General features: G+C 34.5%; 1 protein-coding gene across 1 annotated transcript in view; it reads right to left on the bottom strand.

Annotated features, from left to right (window-relative positions):
* The window catches only part of Rnf43 (ring finger protein 43), a 60992-nt gene that overhangs the window by 40822 nt on the left and 2065 nt on the right, over nucleotides 1-18105 (bottom strand). The gene's annotated exons all lie outside the window — the stretch shown is intronic.

Below are 18105 nucleotides of genomic sequence, written 5' to 3'. Positions count from 1 at the left end.
CAGACAATGAACTTGGTACGGTATACGGAGGAGAAGGGAAAAGGCCTGGTCATCAAAATCCCAATGTAAACAAGATCAATATAATATGGAAGGTACCAAAATGATATGTTTTCATAATGGAAAGAAACATTTGAATCACCATCAGGGAAAGATTTTTAAATGACCCCAAAATGAGAATGAGAAACAAGAAACAGAAGGGCCATTAGGCAGGTTAAAATTCTTACAGAGCAAGATAGCCCAAATGACTGAAGAGTGAGAAGCAGCAAAATTGAACAGAAAAAAGAATAAACAGATTGTACAAGCTGAATTTTAGACAATGCTAAAATGGAAAGAAGTCAGTTTTTGAAGAGGTTGGACTTGATTATTTTCTCCTAACTAAAATTATGAGTGGACCATAAAGAAAAAAAAAAAAAAAAAAACCCCAAACCCAAACAAAAATCTGTATGTGTAGGGGTGTGGAAACTAGAGTGGGAATTGGAAAAAATCAAACAACAGCAACAACAATAAACTCAACTGAAAAACTAGAAGAGGGTGTATGTGTGAGTGTGTATTTGTGTGTGTTTGTAAGGAAACTTTATTGTAGGATAGCCATTTAAAATTTAAAACAGTGGGTGAGGTGGCGTACCTATAATCTCAGCTACTTGGGATGCTGAGGTTGGAGGATCTGGAGTTCAAGGACAGACTGGGTAACATATGGAGAGTGTCTCAAAAAAGAAAAAGGGCTGGGGTAGCTCAGTGGCAGAGCGCTTGCTTAGCATTCCTGAGGCCCTGGGTTAGATGACAGCACTATAAAAACAAAACAAAAGTCAAATACAGTTGCCAATCAGGGAATAGAGAATTGTGATTAGCACCGATCTTTGAAAAAGAATAATAAAAGTTGTGACTTCTTACCCTTCCAAAAAAACAGCAAGTCCTTTTAAATTGAATCTGTATTGCTGAAACTCTAAAATATACTGGTGCATTTCCTTGCCAAAATACATCATACTCTCCCTTTTATCATTATGGTCATTTTTAGCATGAATTAATTACATTAATATACATACTAAAGAGATGGGGCTGAACCTATAATGTTCCAAGGAAGTTCCTGTGTTGTTGATGCTGTTGTTTTAGGTTCTTTATATCTCCTTTTTTCTCTTTTCTCTGGTTCATAAGCATAGTTCAGACAAAACAAAACTCTAGTTACTTTAGTGTTTATTTACTGAAAATTTTCCTATAAAACACTGCTTCTCAGATATGAAATAGAATGAGAAGTAAAATCAGGTGACTAGATACAAAATTAGCCACCAGGATTGCCACACTGGAAAAACAGGGTATCTAAAGATGGGCGGAGGGGACGTTTACAGAAATTCCATCCACAGAAATGAGGCTAACAGTCATTCATTCTTAATGCCCTATTGCTTGGGATCTCAAGACTTTGTCCAACACACCTCAATAAATGTATAAAGATATGAAGAGGTAAAGGTCAAAATAGGAATCATGAACATCAAACAAGACCGCTGGAAGTAACCCTAAACATCACATGCTGAGCTTTCCTTGGTAATGATAATGATGGTGATACTGAGTGTTTATCCATGCCTTTATTTCAAAGAGCTTCAAATGCTTTACAGACATCGCTAACTAATCTTTATTAGGCCTTGGGGGGGAAAAAACAGATTTCCCCAAGTGTCTTTAGAGAAGGAGTATGCTATCCAATAAAAGGGAAAACATTTGCCCCTTTCTATCTCTACCCTACCCCAGCTTGTTTTCTAACTCCCACTGGGTTGTACTGGTGATTGAAATGAGTTATAACACCATACAAGTGCTGAAAGGATAATAATGGTAATTGAGTTTGCTTCCAAAAGATTCTTCTAAGCTGTGTGTGTTTAATCATGTCAGGGAACAGGTAAGTAAAAAAGATGAGGAAAACCATAATTACTTTTATCTTATTATTTACCTATTTGGGGGACAGATTTCAAATTGGTAAAGTTATAAAACATTGAATACAGATTTTTCATATTGTGGAATATGAGTCTCTGGGATAATTCAAGGGATGATCTTTCCCTGAAAATTATGTCAGGTTCACAAATATTTGATAAGTACTAAGACTAAAACTTGGCTTATTCTCATTTTGATCCAATTCTTCTCAGATGGGGACCCAGGAGTCTCAGGGGCCAAGCTGCTGAGCTTCAAAGAACATGTTGGGACCAGCACAGTAAAATGAACTGGGTCAATTAGTCCTGGTCACAATATAGAACTCCTTTCCTTCTAAGCCTTCTTAGAAACACGCCTGCAAGATAAAGCTTCAGCAATGAGAGTAATTGCTTTGGATTAGAAGTAATTAAAAAATACTTTAAAACTTCAAAAAGGGAAAGGAAACTGATGGGTTTACCAATGTAGAATGGTCACATGTACAAAGGTCCAGGGCAGGCAAGTGATTCACCACAGCAAAGCAAGGCAGTAAGAGAACCCAAGTTCCTACCCCAGAGGTCATCCGCTATTAGTCATTCTTAAGCCACTGAGGCTCCCTGGGCTACATTATGGCAACATTCAATTGGCCCTTTGACCCACAAAATCCTAAACCTAAAGCGTTATCTTTTTAGCTACAAAAAAAAATAGTCTAGATGGTTATATTAGGATAATACCAAATAAGTTTACTGGGTCTAAATCAATAACCCTCACAGGTGGTGATTTTTCTGGCAGTAATTAAGTTAATAAGAGAGAGCTCAAGTCTAATTATTGTTAGTATTAATACTTTACATGTGTAATTTTCTTTTTTTTTTTTTTTTTTTACAATTTTTTAGTTGTCAATGGACCTTTATTTATTGATGTGCAGTGCCTTACACATGCTAGGCAAGTGCTCTGCCACTGAGCCACAGAGCCACAATCCCAGCCCTACATGTGTAATTTTCAAACACAATTCTCAAACACTATTTCATTTTAGGTAGTGGCCACTTATTATGATTGTCCTCACTTTACTCATGAGGACACAGGCTCAAAGAAGTAAAGCAATTTTCTTTACAGTCATAAAGCTAAGAATCAGAGCAGAGATTAAAATACAAGTCTACTGAGAACTCTTATAGTAGGATGTTGCCACCCTTCTAGAGAACCCTTTAAGCCTTATTATCATATTATATCATTATATGTAGAGACTATGCAAAGAGCATCATTTGGGGGCATATTATCTTCAATTATTTGATTGGTGATAGAAATTATGTTCTTAGGCCAGAAGGTTTCCAGTTATACATAAAGTAGGAAGATAATGAAGTAATTCTGCCCTGAGGGAACCCAAGAAACACTCTAATAATTCAAAAGGAAAAAGTTCTCATCAAGTTGTTTGGTTGCCTCTAAAACAACTGCCTAATCAAAGAGCATTCAACTGGTGGCCAGAAGGATCACCTGCTTTTTTGGGAAAAGTGAAAAGCAGGGAGAAATGGCAGTTTCCCATCCCTGGGAACTTTGTATGGTGGTCTGTCTTTGGAATATGTTCCTAATCTATATTTTGGGTAGATCATACTCCATTTCATGCTCATTAGATGCAGAATTGCATAAGACAATTTTCAAATATTAAATTACCAAATGATTCATCATCATTAGATCCTCACAAATGTCTTGAAAATCAGGTAAGCCATAAAGTTACATCTCTTCCATTTGATAAATAATAACATAATCATTGAATACCATGCCCCAAATTACCCAGGAAGTCAATGGGAGAATGAATTCTGTACTAGTCCTCATGAAATTTAGGTATGCATAAACTGTTTGGGTGCTAAGTATTATAGTTTCTGGGTAGAGTTTAATTGCAAGAGAAAATCAGATCTTCTGGCAGCATTTACAAGGCAGGTGCGGTTATAAAGAACTTGACTTTTGAGTTCATTGTCTCTGCCAGGACAGGTGGTATGGTGAAAGTATGGAATCCTGCCAGGCAGTCTCCAACTCAAACTTCCCTTTAGAAAACAAAGCAATAAAAATGGAAACAAGATGCCAAATTCTGTTCCATATTCTGAAGACTGACACTGCTTTAAAAACTAGGGCATTTTATATAATAATTTTATTTTTTTGGTACTGAGATCAAACCCAGGGCCTTGTGCATGCTAGGCAAGTACTCCACTGCTGAGCCATATAACCAGCCCTAGGTAATAACATTAATCTGGTTCAAACATACAACAACTACTCAGGAGAAACAAGATTATGAAAATATAAAGTCAGCTGCAGGCTGGCTTCTTCCCTAATAGCTCAATTCTCTACTCCCCTATATAAACTAAACAGTCACTTCATTTCCTTGAATTTTACTCATATACTCCTAGTGTGAAAAAATAAACTGCAACTTAATACTTTCACAATAGTAACACAGTCAAGTTTTCATTGCTGAGTGGAATAAAAATCTTTGGCAAATCTTGCTTACTTTTACAGATTCTGCCCAACTTTCCTAGGACAAACTAGTGCATTGAAAACTTTTGATAATCCCAAAGGAAGAAGGGAATAAAGAAAGAGAGAGAGAGAGAAGAAAGAAAGAAAAAAAAACCTGTAACATGTTAGTTCAGAATAGAGTGAAAGTATGAAGAAATGTTTCTAGTGGCAGAGACTGACAAGTGACATTTTTAGCAGGTTTATCTTCAGGGCAAGCCTTTGTGACTGATGATGTGCACTCCTGACCACAAGGACACCGCAAGAAGGCTCTGCTCAAGGAATCCTTGTGGGGGCACCGTAGCTGCCACTATTGGAAATTTTGAGCATTTTTGGTGTTCCTGGAATTCTATTTCCAACCACTGCTTTGTGGTTGTGATGAGGGGATAGGAAGAGATTGGAAGTCTTCTGGAGCCAACGTTCTCTTCAGTTTATAACCACAGAGCCAAGATCAAAATAATATGAATGTACTTTTCACAGAGCATATTCAGCTTAAATCGGCCCTATATATCATTTCATTTTTCCTAATTATTTTTATTGTTGTTAATCTGCTCTAGGAAGGAAAGCTGGATAATTTATAAATGGGTTCCCAAAAAAGCTTGGAAAATTCACGGATTCAGAGAAGGATACTTCAGTGAGAGCAAAATCTTTTGAGAACAATGCCGTGTAAATGGTCTGAAATGTAAAAATCAAAATGTTAAATGAAGCATTGTTCCTACCCCAAAATAATTCTTAACTTTATAGTTTTAATTCTCATAAAAATGATAAACAGTTTGTTCAGGCCTCAGAGATGAGTCTGTGATGCTAGGACATAACGCGTTGTGCCTCTTTATGCCTGACTCAATCAGTTTAAATCCAAAAGTAAGTTCCTCCTTCATTTACCTGCCAAGACCTGAGTTCAGGCCCTCAGGGTGCTGAGGTTTTCCTTTGTGGGAGAAAGTGACATCATCAACACCTCAGCTACACCAGGGAATGCAGAGAATGTGGCTCCTAACCTTGGTGATATCATCAACTGCCCTGGGAGAAACCCTGAGTTCCCAAGAATGGAAGCACTGAAGGTTAAAAAAAGAGGGGTTGTTGTTTCAAGTTTATCAAAGTGTTTCTGCATATCAGGTTTTGGAAGGAGAGACAATGTAGGGGGTGCTCTTTCAGTAAGTCTGCACCTCAAGAACCAAACGTTCATGGATTAAGTCCAGCAAGAGCAGTCAACTCATTTGTACCTTACAGTAGCACGTCCAAAAAAGGAAGAATAAAGACTTAGTTTTATTAGGCTCTTTCCCAGCTCTGAGATGAGTATATTCTTTGGGGGACTTGCTAATGTTTCAAGTTTGCATTCAAAATAAATTCTAGGGACTCACATAATCCCTCAGTCTACTCCAAACTTTCTTTGATGTTCAACAACTAAGGACAAGGATCTTTGATTATAAAACAATTTCTTTGGTTGGAAGAAAACTCTTTGCAGGGCGTGAACAGCAGGAGAAAGAAAAGGTTTTTCTGAAGTGCAAACTAGTTGGAAACCCCCTGGGGAAAGAATCTGATTCCCAGTCTTTGAGAGGAGCAGGCCTGCCTGTACAGGCTGCCTCCGCTGAAGGCCTTTAAGAAGGCGCTTTTGTGTCTACTGTACGGCCCTCAGAGTCTGCAAGGCAGCACCCTCACCCTCTCTTTTTTTCTTTTTCTTTCTTTCTTTTTTTTTTTTTTTTTTTGTGTGTGTGTCTGTGTGGTCAGTGGAAGTTATCCAACTCTGGAGATATACAAAAAGTCACAGTTTAATAACAAGGCATAGTTACTAATCAGATGGCCCCATTTCCACTCCCCGAAAATGAGCACTGGTTGCCTAATGCCACATATTAACATCTATCAGTGGCTCTGAAATCTTATCTCTAATAATTCAACTTCATAAAGTATGGAGTAGGATGCATTTGATCCCAAAATATTCCTACTCCTTTTACTACTATGACCCAGACTGGTTCTGGGTTATCTCTGGCTTTTCCAAGTGTTTCCAAAGGTTACAAGAGATTGACGTAGGTAGGGGTAAGTTAGTGGTAGAAGACAATATGGTTCAATTATGGAAACAGCCTTGATGAAGGATTTAGAATTCCCAAACCACTAAAGAAATTTAATTTTAAAATATAAGTCTAGGGAAAGACTCCCTTTTGTATGTTTTAACTGGAACATAAAAACAGATAAGACCAGAAAATAAAGTTCAACTAAGTGTGATGTTTTGTTTTGCTAACAAATGGTTGTGTGACTTTATGTAATTTAGTCAGGTTTTCTTATTTGTTTTTTTTTTTTTTTTTTTTTTTTTGGTATCATCTACCAATTTTTTTCCTCAGGGAAAGAAATGAATACATGTCCCTTTAATATATTAAGTCTATTTCTAAAATAAGTACAACTTCTAAAAGTTCAGAGCTAGAAAGGATCCTAAAGATTAGCTACCCCACTAACCCCATTCCAATAGATGAAAGGTTAAGTGGTTTGCTTTTACTTTTTAAATGATCATAAAGCAACTGTAGAATTTTCATATCCAAAGGGAGCAACTAAATAATCCTAAATAATCTAATGATAATAAAATATAGTATGATGCATACTATAGAGTTTACTAACTTTATTGATAACATAATGTTGTAAAAATCTCTTATTATGTTAAAACCAACACATAACTTAAAAAATTCTTGGAGAAAAAAAAAGCACAAAAATCTTTGGTATCATAAACAATCTTGTTAAATAGAGATGATATTCAAACCCTCTTCACCTTCTACATAAAGAGTCTTAGTCTTTTTTTTTTTTCTTTTTTTTTGAACTCAGAGGCACTCAACCACTGAGCCAAATCCCCAGCCCTATTTTGTATTTTATTTAGAGACAGGGTCTCAATGAGTTGCTTAGCACCTCATCATTGCTGAGGCTGGCTTTGAACTCAAAGATTCTCCTACTTCAGACTCCTCTGAGCTGCTGAGATTACAGGCATGTGCCACCATGCCTGGCTATTTATTTCTTTTATGGAATTCAGTTTGTGAAAAGTCAAAACCAAACCAGGTGAGATTATCAATTCAAATAAACTTTCAATACATTGAATTCTGATAAAAGTTAAATTTACTATAATTTAACAGAAACTTCTTGCATATTTTAGAAAGTCAGTTTGCAATTGTCATTAGAGCATCAAAAAATGTTATGGGTGATATTATAATATAGGAATACTATACAAGAACTATTTTAACCTGTAGTTAACTGATAACAGTGATAAACCAGGAACGATGATTACTTGGATTGTAGTTGTTCTCTAGCTTGAAATTCCTCAAAGCTGGGTTAAAATTTAATGTTTTTGTTTAGTTTTCTTCACTTGCAGGAACCAGAGACAGAATTATCAATCATTTGAATGATTCCTGAGAAAATGAAAACCAAAGCTCTAAGGCACTTATGCATCTAGCACATATCATCTTTTTGCTGTTTATCTTCTCAGCTGGACTAGGCTGGGGTGATGTTCTCTGAATTCCTATAGAATCTGCCACAGCATATGGTACAAAATAGAGGAGCCACACTGTGAAGGATCCAGGAAATATAGCACAACCTCCCATCTTGGTGAGGTTCTCAGCCTAAACTTTAGAGAGAGCCTCTACCATTTTGAGGAGATGATCCAAGGCTACAGGCCACCTGGTGTGCAGAGATTTAATGGCAGATAACATGTGCACCACAGAGAGCAATGCTAAATTGTGGCAAGGTATTTTTTGTTTGTTCACTTGTTTTATAGCATGCCTTATAGTTGACAAGGGATCAAAGAGGAAAGAAACTCTATGACAGTCCATAATGTTTTTTAAGTGGAATGTTCAAGGGTAAAATCTCTTCCCATACCTGCTTTTAAAAATTTCCCTGCAATGACCCCAAAATGTTTAAAATAAATAAATAAACTTTGCTAAAAATGTTGGCCAGAGCTGGGATATAGCTCAGTTGATACAGTGCTTGCCTTGCGTACACAGAGACCTGTATAAAAAAATGTAAAAAATAAATGTTGGCCAGTAAGACAGAGCAGTAGATTGGCAGTTGTTTGACTGGAAAGCACTAATTTCTCTGGGTTAATTTCTTCATCTATAAAATGAAAATTGGACTATATGTTTCTTCTAGCTTGAAATTTGAAACTTATTGCATGAATGGAATACCTTTTCCTATTATCTCCCTCTGCCACCAAACTCTATTTTACTCTAGGAATGAAAAACTTAATAGAACTTAATTTCAACATAGATGGCCAATAGAGTCCTTCACAAATGTAAAGAAACTTGGCCATGAAAATATTAATGTTAGATAATCAATATGATTCTAAATAGATGATACAAAAACAAAAAAATAAAACCTGAATCATTTAAGTTTTTTAAGAGTATATAATTCACAAAACTGTAGAAAAATGGTTTTGAGGAAAAAAGAGTGGAAATCTGTAATCACTTTTAGAAAATAGCAAGAACGGTAGACGTAAAAGATTTAGGCCTTCAGTCTCATCCAGATCATTCTACAGAATTAATGACAACAGTATTTCTCAAGTATCATAGTATATATGTACAACAGTACACTTTTGATGTGTTAGCATATATAAAATTGATGGATACATGATAATTCAAAGTGCTATTTAAAATTACAGTTGTACTATGGTCAATTCTATCATAAAAGAAGTGTTCTAGATTTAAAAAAATAATTTTCTTGGAGTGTTGCTATTTTGAAGAAACCATCACTGCTTTAGATTCAGGGACCAGAATTTCTAAATTATCTAATTTCCTATCTGAAGAAATACTGTGGGTCACCTTTGTGCTTGCAAAGTTTAAAAATGTTAACTCTTAAATCATTCTGATCATTTTAGTGTTTCCAAATTTGCAAGCTAAACACAAATTCCCAACATATTAAAAAGTATAGAAGAAAACAAAATTTATCCATAAAACATCAGGTTTAGAACCCAGACAAAAGTAAGAATAATGTAAAATGGCTTATCTGTTGTTTAAAAACAAACAAGCAAGGAACAACAAACCTAAGCAAAGTTTTCCATTAAAGCAAATAGATATTTTAAGAACCCAAGGAATTCTACCCCAAGGGAAAAAATGGAAAGAAACCAAAGAGATGGAAAGTAACCCAAATGAATTTGCTTTATACCTCTGTTTTCAGAATTTGGTAACCAAGTAGGGCCACAATTGTTCTACTTGTATCAAAACACATCAGTAGATGGGTTTGTAGCTCAGTGGTAGAACGTTTGGCCTAGAATGTGAGGCACTGGGTTCAGTTCTCAGAGCTACACATAAATAAATAAATATCCATTGACAACTAAAAAAAACAAATTAAAAAAAACCACATCACTAAAATAACCTTTATTCTTATGGGTCTTAAAGTGAAACCACCATGCTGAAGCATTGTAAGCATTTCTCAAATTTATGCACGGTTTCACTTAATATTTGGAGAGAATATTCCTTTACTACACACAAACAAATCTTTGTTACATCTACAATCAGGTCACTTTCTTATAACTATATCATAATATTATGTTAACTATATCGTAATATTATTGATGTGTAACATATACAAATGTTTTTATAAAATTAAACTAAGGGTAAATTAGTTTTGAAATTTTGTCTCATTTCTTGAAATAGCTGGGATTATTTTAGGATAACAGCTTCTTCATCTAAAGTCAGATGTATCTCAGAGACTCAACTCACTGAAATCTCATACAAAATTTTATATATTAAGTATATATGTGTATTCGTACATATAATCAATAATTTTTATCACATTCTCAAAGAGACATATGACACACACAGAAAATATTAAAAATTAATGGTTTATGGAATCTCAAATCAGAACTGGGAATCACAAGTTTAAGAACTAAGAAGGTGGGGCTGGGGTTGTGCTCAGCAGTAGAGCACTCACCTAGCATGCGTGAGGCACTGGGTTTGATCCTCAGCATCACATAAAAATAAAATAAAGGTATGTGTCCACCTATAACTAATATATATATATATATATATATATATATATATATATATATATATATTTTTTTTTTTTTAAGAACTAAGAAGGTGAGTTCCGGTCCTTTGTACATATATACAAATACTTTTTATAATCAAAGGTTTAAAATCAGTACCCCATAAATCTTCCTTGGAAAACCAGAATTTCCTAAAGAGCAAGGGCTAACCTATCAAAATAAATAAATGCTATGTAAAGGAGTATCTTAAAAATATTCAGTATAGCTGTGTTTGTTTTTGAAATAACAATCAAGGCGACACTAGGTTATTAGTAAGTTAGAGGTGTAGAAGAATACAGCATACTGGGCTGGGGTTGTGGCTCAGTGGTAGAGCACTTGCCTTGCACCTGTGAGGCACTGCATTCAATCCTCAGCACCACATGTAAACATAAATAAAGGCATTGGATCCACCTACATCTTAAAAAAAGAAATACAGCATACTCTATCACTCAAAACACTTAAAATAATTGACTTTATATTTTAAAATCTGATGAGATAAATATTTTACCCTAGAGTTATCTCCCAGCTATTAGAGTTACTCAGTAACACCAGATGTTCCTTATATTCACTTAGTATTTATTGAGTACTTACTATGTCTAAGGCATTAAGTATACTAAAGGTGCTTCTCTAGAGAGAGAGCTTTGAACAAAAGTGACCAAAAATCCTACTTTCTCTCTCTCTCTCTCTCTCTCTCTCTCTCTCTCTCTCTCTCTCTCACACACACACACACACACACACACACACACACACATTTGGCAGGGGGTGCTGGGGATTGAACCTACGGGTACTTTACCACTAAGCTACCTCCCCAGACCATTTTACTTTTGAATATTTTGAGACAGGGTCTCCCTAAGCTGCCTAGGCTGGACTTGAACTTGTGATTCTTTGGCCTCTCCCTCACAAGTAGCTGGGATAACATGCATGACATTAGGCTGACTCACCAAGCTCATATATTACAGAGGGGACATGGACAACTACACAAGTAAAACATTATAGCATATCACATGACAATAATTTTGTATAGAAAATTAAATTAGGGAAAAGAAATATGAGCCCTGAGGGAAATAGGAAGAATCCTTCAGAACAGGATAGTCTGAGAAGGTTATTTGACACTTTGGGGTGACATTTGGGAGAACTAAGAAGAAAATATATGGAATGTAAGTCTTATATCAAAAATGAATTTTGGGGCTGGGATTATGGCTCAGTGGTAGAGTGCTGGCCTCGAATGCATGAGGCACTGGATTCGATCCTCAGCACCATATAAATATAAAATAAATATATTGTGTCCACCTAAAACTAAGAAATAAATATTTTTTAAAAATGAATTTTTGTTCTTATTCTTATACCTCTTTGTTTAATATCCATTTTATAAGGTACATGCAAAGTTTTAAATTATGATATTCTTCTACAAGTACTATTACAAAATTCCTCAAAGTCAATACAGACTAACAAGCGGTGAGAGTATGCCTGATCTAACTGAAGGACAGCAGAAGCCCTGGTGACTGGAGTCAAGTGAAGGGAAGAGGAAGGACAGGAGAGGGTGATAAGGCAAGATCACAGGAGCCTTACAGGTCATTCTAAATACTGGTTTTTATGCTAATAATTCTCAAAAGATCAACAAATGTAGGTCAGGGTATTAGTTCATAGGTTTTTCTGAAATATAAAACTGGCCAATAGCTTTATACCAACAGTTTTTTTTGTGAATTGTCACAATGATCCAAAAAGAAGATCTCAGCCATTGACAGTATGTTATCTTTTTAGGATTTCCATAAAAAATTGAGTTCTCACATCCTCAGACAACTTTTAAAGATTGAATTATTATTCTATCTCCTGCAAAGCAGATTGAGTCAGCTTCTGTGTGACTCTGCTCTTGCTTTCTCTCCCCTAGTAGGTTTCCTCCTTTTATTAAAGTGGAGTTAATGTTACCTGTTCTTATCTGGTTGTAGATATTCGTGAATCATTTTAAGCTTCTTGGAAGAAAATTACTATTCAAATTCAATGGGACATCATTCCCACACTTAGAGAAAATATCTGCTACCAGTTCTGGCTCCCAACATGTACAGTAATGATACGTTGCTCATTTACAACATTTCCCCTTATTGTACTTAACAACTGTAAGAAAATAAAGCACAAAAAAGTTCCAATAAGCTCTTTCCAATGAACAAAATATAAAGGTATTATATAAAAACAAACAAAACCATGAGCTCTAGTAATACTTTTAATATCATATAAAAAGTAAATTGTGGCTACTTTTTAGATTAAAAAAATCACTCCATACATGTACATACATATGCACTTTAGTACAAAATCAAGGAAATATATGCCCCCAGAATCTACTAACAACAAGCAACCTGATAGGAGCAACAGCCAGGAGCATTCCTCACGTAGTACTTCCTATTAATCAAAGAGATTTGTGAATTTGAACTTTTTTTGTTGGATTTTCAAGTGAATTACAGAAATCTTATATATACAAATCTTTCTGTATATAAATCTCTCTTATATATACAATCTCTTTGATGGCTACTTACAAAAGAGATACCTTGTTTAACCTGAATAATTATCATTGCATATTTTTCTATTTCTGCAGCTTCCTGGGCTGGGTATGAGGCTCAATGGTAGAAAGCCTGCATAGCGTGTGTTCAATCTCCAGTACTGAAGGAAAAAAAAAATGCAGCTTTTCTTTTCTGAGTACCAGGCTTCTAACAACAAAATCTAGAAGGCTTTGAGCAGGGATCGTAGGAGGCAAGCACCTGAAAATGGCTGTGCACACACTGTGTCCAATGGTGTACTTCTGACTACATTCCAAAGTCAATTGGCAATTAATTGGATTCTCTGCACCTCCATTAACATAACTGTGAGTTGACTATGTCTTCAATATTTATTCTATACTTCTTTTAAAGGCTGGCATCAAAGTAAAATCGCAAAATCACTCTGAAATCTGCATCCAAGGAACTCTAACTTGAGCAATGCCAATTAAATACATGCTATTTTCAGAGTTTATTATTTCAAGTTCCTCTTTTAGTAGTCATCGTAGGCTGTTTTAAAACGAAGAGAAAGTTAATCAAATGTAGATACTGAATAAAGATTCTGATTTGCTCATATCTGTGGAAATGAAATACCAAATGAGAAAAAAATAGAAGAAATGGAGATTTTTAGAAGGTAGCAGGATGCTGTGTATTCTGGATCAACTCAGACAACGGTACACATCACTTTCATTCCTTTCTACTTTGGAACTAATTATATAAAACCTACTCTGGTGTTCTAGTCACCTGTGACATTCTTAGATGTACAGAAACTTAGAGCTGGAAAACCATGGGTTCTGCAGTTTGAGTTGCAGCTATACCACTTTCTTGCAAATATTAGTTAATGCTTTGACAAATATTAACACTTAAGTCCTCAGTTTCCTTATCTGTAAAATGTGGAAATGAAAAGCACTGAACTTTTTCTATCATGAAGTTATAAAAATCTAGAGAGCTAAAACATGTAGAGTACATAGAATCAGTTTGGTAGCTATTTAGGTTTCAATATCTTAATATCACAGGCAAGGAATCTAAAACCTAGAAAGGTAAAAACTATTTTTTCACAAATCATACAACTATTTAATGTCTAGGTCAGAACTGAAAGTCAAAAACTTTGAATTGCAGTTTAGTCATTTTATCAATTACTTTGCTACACAGGATTATCTAACTCTGGCCCAAAATTTAAAAATTTAATTTAAAAGTTTCAAGGCCTGACTACAAATAAAGTAAAAATTCAAAGATGTGATAATTATGCATTAACTAATAAGTAAAATTAAGAGGCAAGCACAGACATTTTGCAAAGGGGAATTTGTCCAGGAGGAGTTGTTTATTGCTCCTGGCCAAACGTGAAACCACCCTGCTCCCACTGTAGGTCACCAGCCTCAGGGCAGTACATTCTAATCTTGATCATAACTTTATCCTGGAGTCTAAGAAAATCCAGGACAACCAGCTGAGCAGGAAGAATGTGATAGTTACAGAGTTGGTGACCTCTGTTGGGCTATACTAGGATCCTCTTCGTTTTTAGTCTAAGAAGAAAGGAGATTAATTTTGCATTGTCCTTCTAAATAATACTTAATAAAGAATAAATGACTACAACAATTTTTGGAAATTGTAGCAACATTACTAGAAATAATAGAAACAAACATTGGTAAAAGGTAAACAACTCAGAAAACTGGAAATGAGACAAAGTATGTTTTCCTTCTTCAGTATAAAAAAGGAAAAAAATAGTCAAATGAATATAAAAATAGTAAGCAGTTGTAATCATTATCATGTCGTCCTTTTTATCAGACACCACCAAGAAAGTAGGAGATGAGGAACATTTTCTTGTCCTGTTTTTTTGATGACTAGTAAGAGAAATACTAGCAGGGGAAGGCTATCCTAAATATACAAATTGAGTGGAAAACAAAAGGAAAGAAAGGTAGAAAGGAATTAAAGAAGAGGAAGGAACAAAGATTTTGGCAAATGTAAGGGAAATCTATGAATTAGACACTTTAAAGACAACAGTAAACCAGCTCGGAGATTTGAAATGATATAGTAAAGTGAAGAAAAAGCTTTCCGGCAAAATAGAAAGTAACACAATTTGGTTAAGACTAAGATAGGGAGTTTTTGCATGGAAAAGAGAAGATTCAGAAATAGAAAAATATACAATAAAGGCAACATTCCTCTTTCATTTTGAATTTTAGTACTTTTAGAAGAATATCAATATTTAAAACTTACACCTTATAAAATGGAGAGTATTGTTGGCAAAGAAAAATCCTAGCACACAGGGTGAAGGATAAGAATCAGGGGAAAAATTAATCAATTCTTGGCTTTCAATGCTCTTGTATGTACAGCCATCAGATAAAGTTGAGACAAATTATTTTAGAGCCAATTCTACAGTCTATTTATTTATTTATGTATTTATTTATTTATTTTGTGGTGCTGCGGATTGAAGCCAGTGCCTCATGTATGTTAGGCAAGCGCTCTACACTGAGCCACAACCCCAGCCCTCTACAGTCTATTTTATTATTAAATTGGAAGCACAGTCTTTGTCTAAGAAAAGTTAAAATTTAATATAAATGAAAATCCAGTTAATTTGGTCCCTGTGAGATACATACCCTGAATTAACTGAGCAAAATGTAAAGTTTTATTTTCAGAAACTCTCGGTGAAGTCCCAAAACCACAATGTTATCCTTTTTTATATATTTTTTTAAATTCTTTTTTTTAAATTACTGTTTTCATACCTTTCAGTTTTATAGCACATGACACCCCAATTTTACAAAGATCTGACTCTGTCTTTGGAGATGACTAATTTTAACAGGCAGCTAGAATAATTTGTAGGTAGGAGGATATACAGAATTATCCGAAATTTCTCAAAGTCAATATAGAAGACTATCTTTATATTTGTGACATTAGGGTATAGCTATTCATCAAGAAAGCCAAAGTGCTACAAAGCACAAATGTAGAAGATATAAACGGATCTTCAGTTAAATGGAAGGCCTGGTTAACCACAGTTGAGTAAACCTGAGTTGCATGTAATCTGATAAGGAACAAACAGCACAGATTCTGGAAGTGTAAACCATGTGTCCCCAACACACTAGAGTTCTTTGAAATAGTTAATCAAATGGTAGATAAAGAAAAAACAATGCATACAATACACAAGGTTGCTCTCTGTTTTTTAAAAATAAAGTTTCTCATAAAAGGCAATTAAGAAAATTTAGTAACTGGTGTGGATTAAAAATTGATGAACACACAATAAACCAGGACCAGTACTAAACAACTGATTAACATGCAATAAACCAGTACCAATTCTGAATGTGTCCAGAGACTAATTTTAGGATAGCATAAAATTTATTAATGACCATAAGCGGTATGAATGGACAGAAAAGGTAAAGACTTAAAATTGCTGCTGATGTATAACTGTCCAGGATAAAATCTGAAGGTCCTTGCTAAAATACAGTGAAATTCCTTCCTTAGAAAATAAAGAAGCAATACTGTAATACTTAAAGTATACTGAGAGTGTCATAGTTAGAAGGAAAAAAAAACAATCAGCAATATTTGCTGGAGTAGAAAAAGGGCAAAATAAGAGAGGATATACAGATTGATAAAATAAAAAAGGAAGGCAAACAGAATGCCAACTGGTGCTTCTCATTTACCTGTTCCTTTATTAAAAAAAAAAAACAGAAGTTTTATATAGAGCTCTATAATAATAGAAGATAAGAAGTTTAAAATAAAAGAGAAAACTAGTTTAAGCAGCCTATAATCAATTGAACATGCTATCAAAAGGGCATAAGGCACAAAGTTCCCAAGACTTCAGAGATATAAAAATATGACTTTAAAGAAAATTATTTATGCTAAAGATTAAAATTGAACATACACTTCATGCTTCAGGATATTAAGGAGGCAAAGTAAGGAAGTTTCCTTTCCAATGGTTACATTCTAAATGATTTCTTATTTCAATTTTTAAGTATTCCCAGTTTCATTCTAGAATCTAAATTAAATGACTGACATTTTAACCAAAAAATTTTAACACCATTTTTTTTCAGATATACTCTTCTTTCCTGTTTATTTTTCTGAATACTAGAACCATCCATTTTACCCATTTCTTCTTCTAAATAATTTTCCCAGCTTTAAAATACTGCCAAAGAAATGTAAGGAAGAACTATCAACCCATATATTTAAAAACTTGAATTTGGAAAAGAATTCTATAAATTTTTTGTTTTCCTACCTTCTTTTTCTAAGTAAATGAAAACTTAAATTCATATAATACTTTGGTTCTGTTTATAGTCCATACATAATCATAAAATTAAAAATCTGAGCTGGATGCTGAGATTGATCATATTTAAGGACATTTTAACCTGTGTCCAAAGAGCTACAGCAAAAAGTGTCATTTTATAAAATTATATGCTTTTATCAATCAGCAACACCATTTTATGGAATAAGACAAGAGAATGCCCATTAAAAAGATACAGCCCCACTAAGCTCTGTTTTCACCACAGGGAATGAGAATTGGCTATGAAAAGCTATGGCCCCAATCAGTTCATAAATTCGACACATAAGGAATAGTTAGTTGTGAATGAGTTACAGGCAAAATTCACAGTCCGAATGCCTAAGCAACTGTGTCTGAAAAACTTTGTGGGTCAAGAAAAAGACAGATGTTAAAATTTAGAAAGTGATAAAATCATGTGTGGATAAGACCAAAGGGATCAGGAAACAGGTTTACACTTTGTGTCCATTTTGTAATCCAGTCCTCTCCATTTTGGGCTTAGCAATAGGGTGCCACACGTGGTATAAAGCCAGTCGTACCATTCAAGCTTGACTGAATTTTAAAAGTGACACTATATTCAAATATGCTTCAAGGGCAGTCTAGAATTTCAAGGTGCTGCTGACCATTAAAATCAACCTCCTTAGTGCTCAATTCAGATTTTTAACAGGAAGTAAACTATAATCCCGAGATCAATTAAATATAAGCCCATATATTTCATTTATCAAAAAATAGTACCCAGAATATATGACTTATGAAGGAAGGTTTTATTATGTGATTCTAAAAAAGCAATGCAATACCAGTTAAAAATAAACAAATAATCTTCTAAAATATAGAATTTATGTATTTCTTCTTGAGCATAAAATAATTTGCTTTAGAATGCCAACAAGGCAATATCCTTAAAGGATGGAACAAACAGAAAGCTAAGCGGCAGAAGCCCTTGTATGGTATTTGGTTTGGGAGACAAAAGA

The sequence above is a fragment of the Urocitellus parryii genome, chromosome 7 (genome assembly GCF_045843805.1).
Source record: "Urocitellus parryii isolate mUroPar1 chromosome 7, mUroPar1.hap1, whole genome shotgun sequence".
NCBI classification, from domain to species: Eukaryota; Metazoa; Chordata; class Mammalia; order Rodentia; family Sciuridae; genus Urocitellus; species Urocitellus parryii.
The sequence above is the reverse complement of the archived record's forward strand: the minus strand, read 5'-3'. Positions and strand labels throughout refer to the sequence as shown.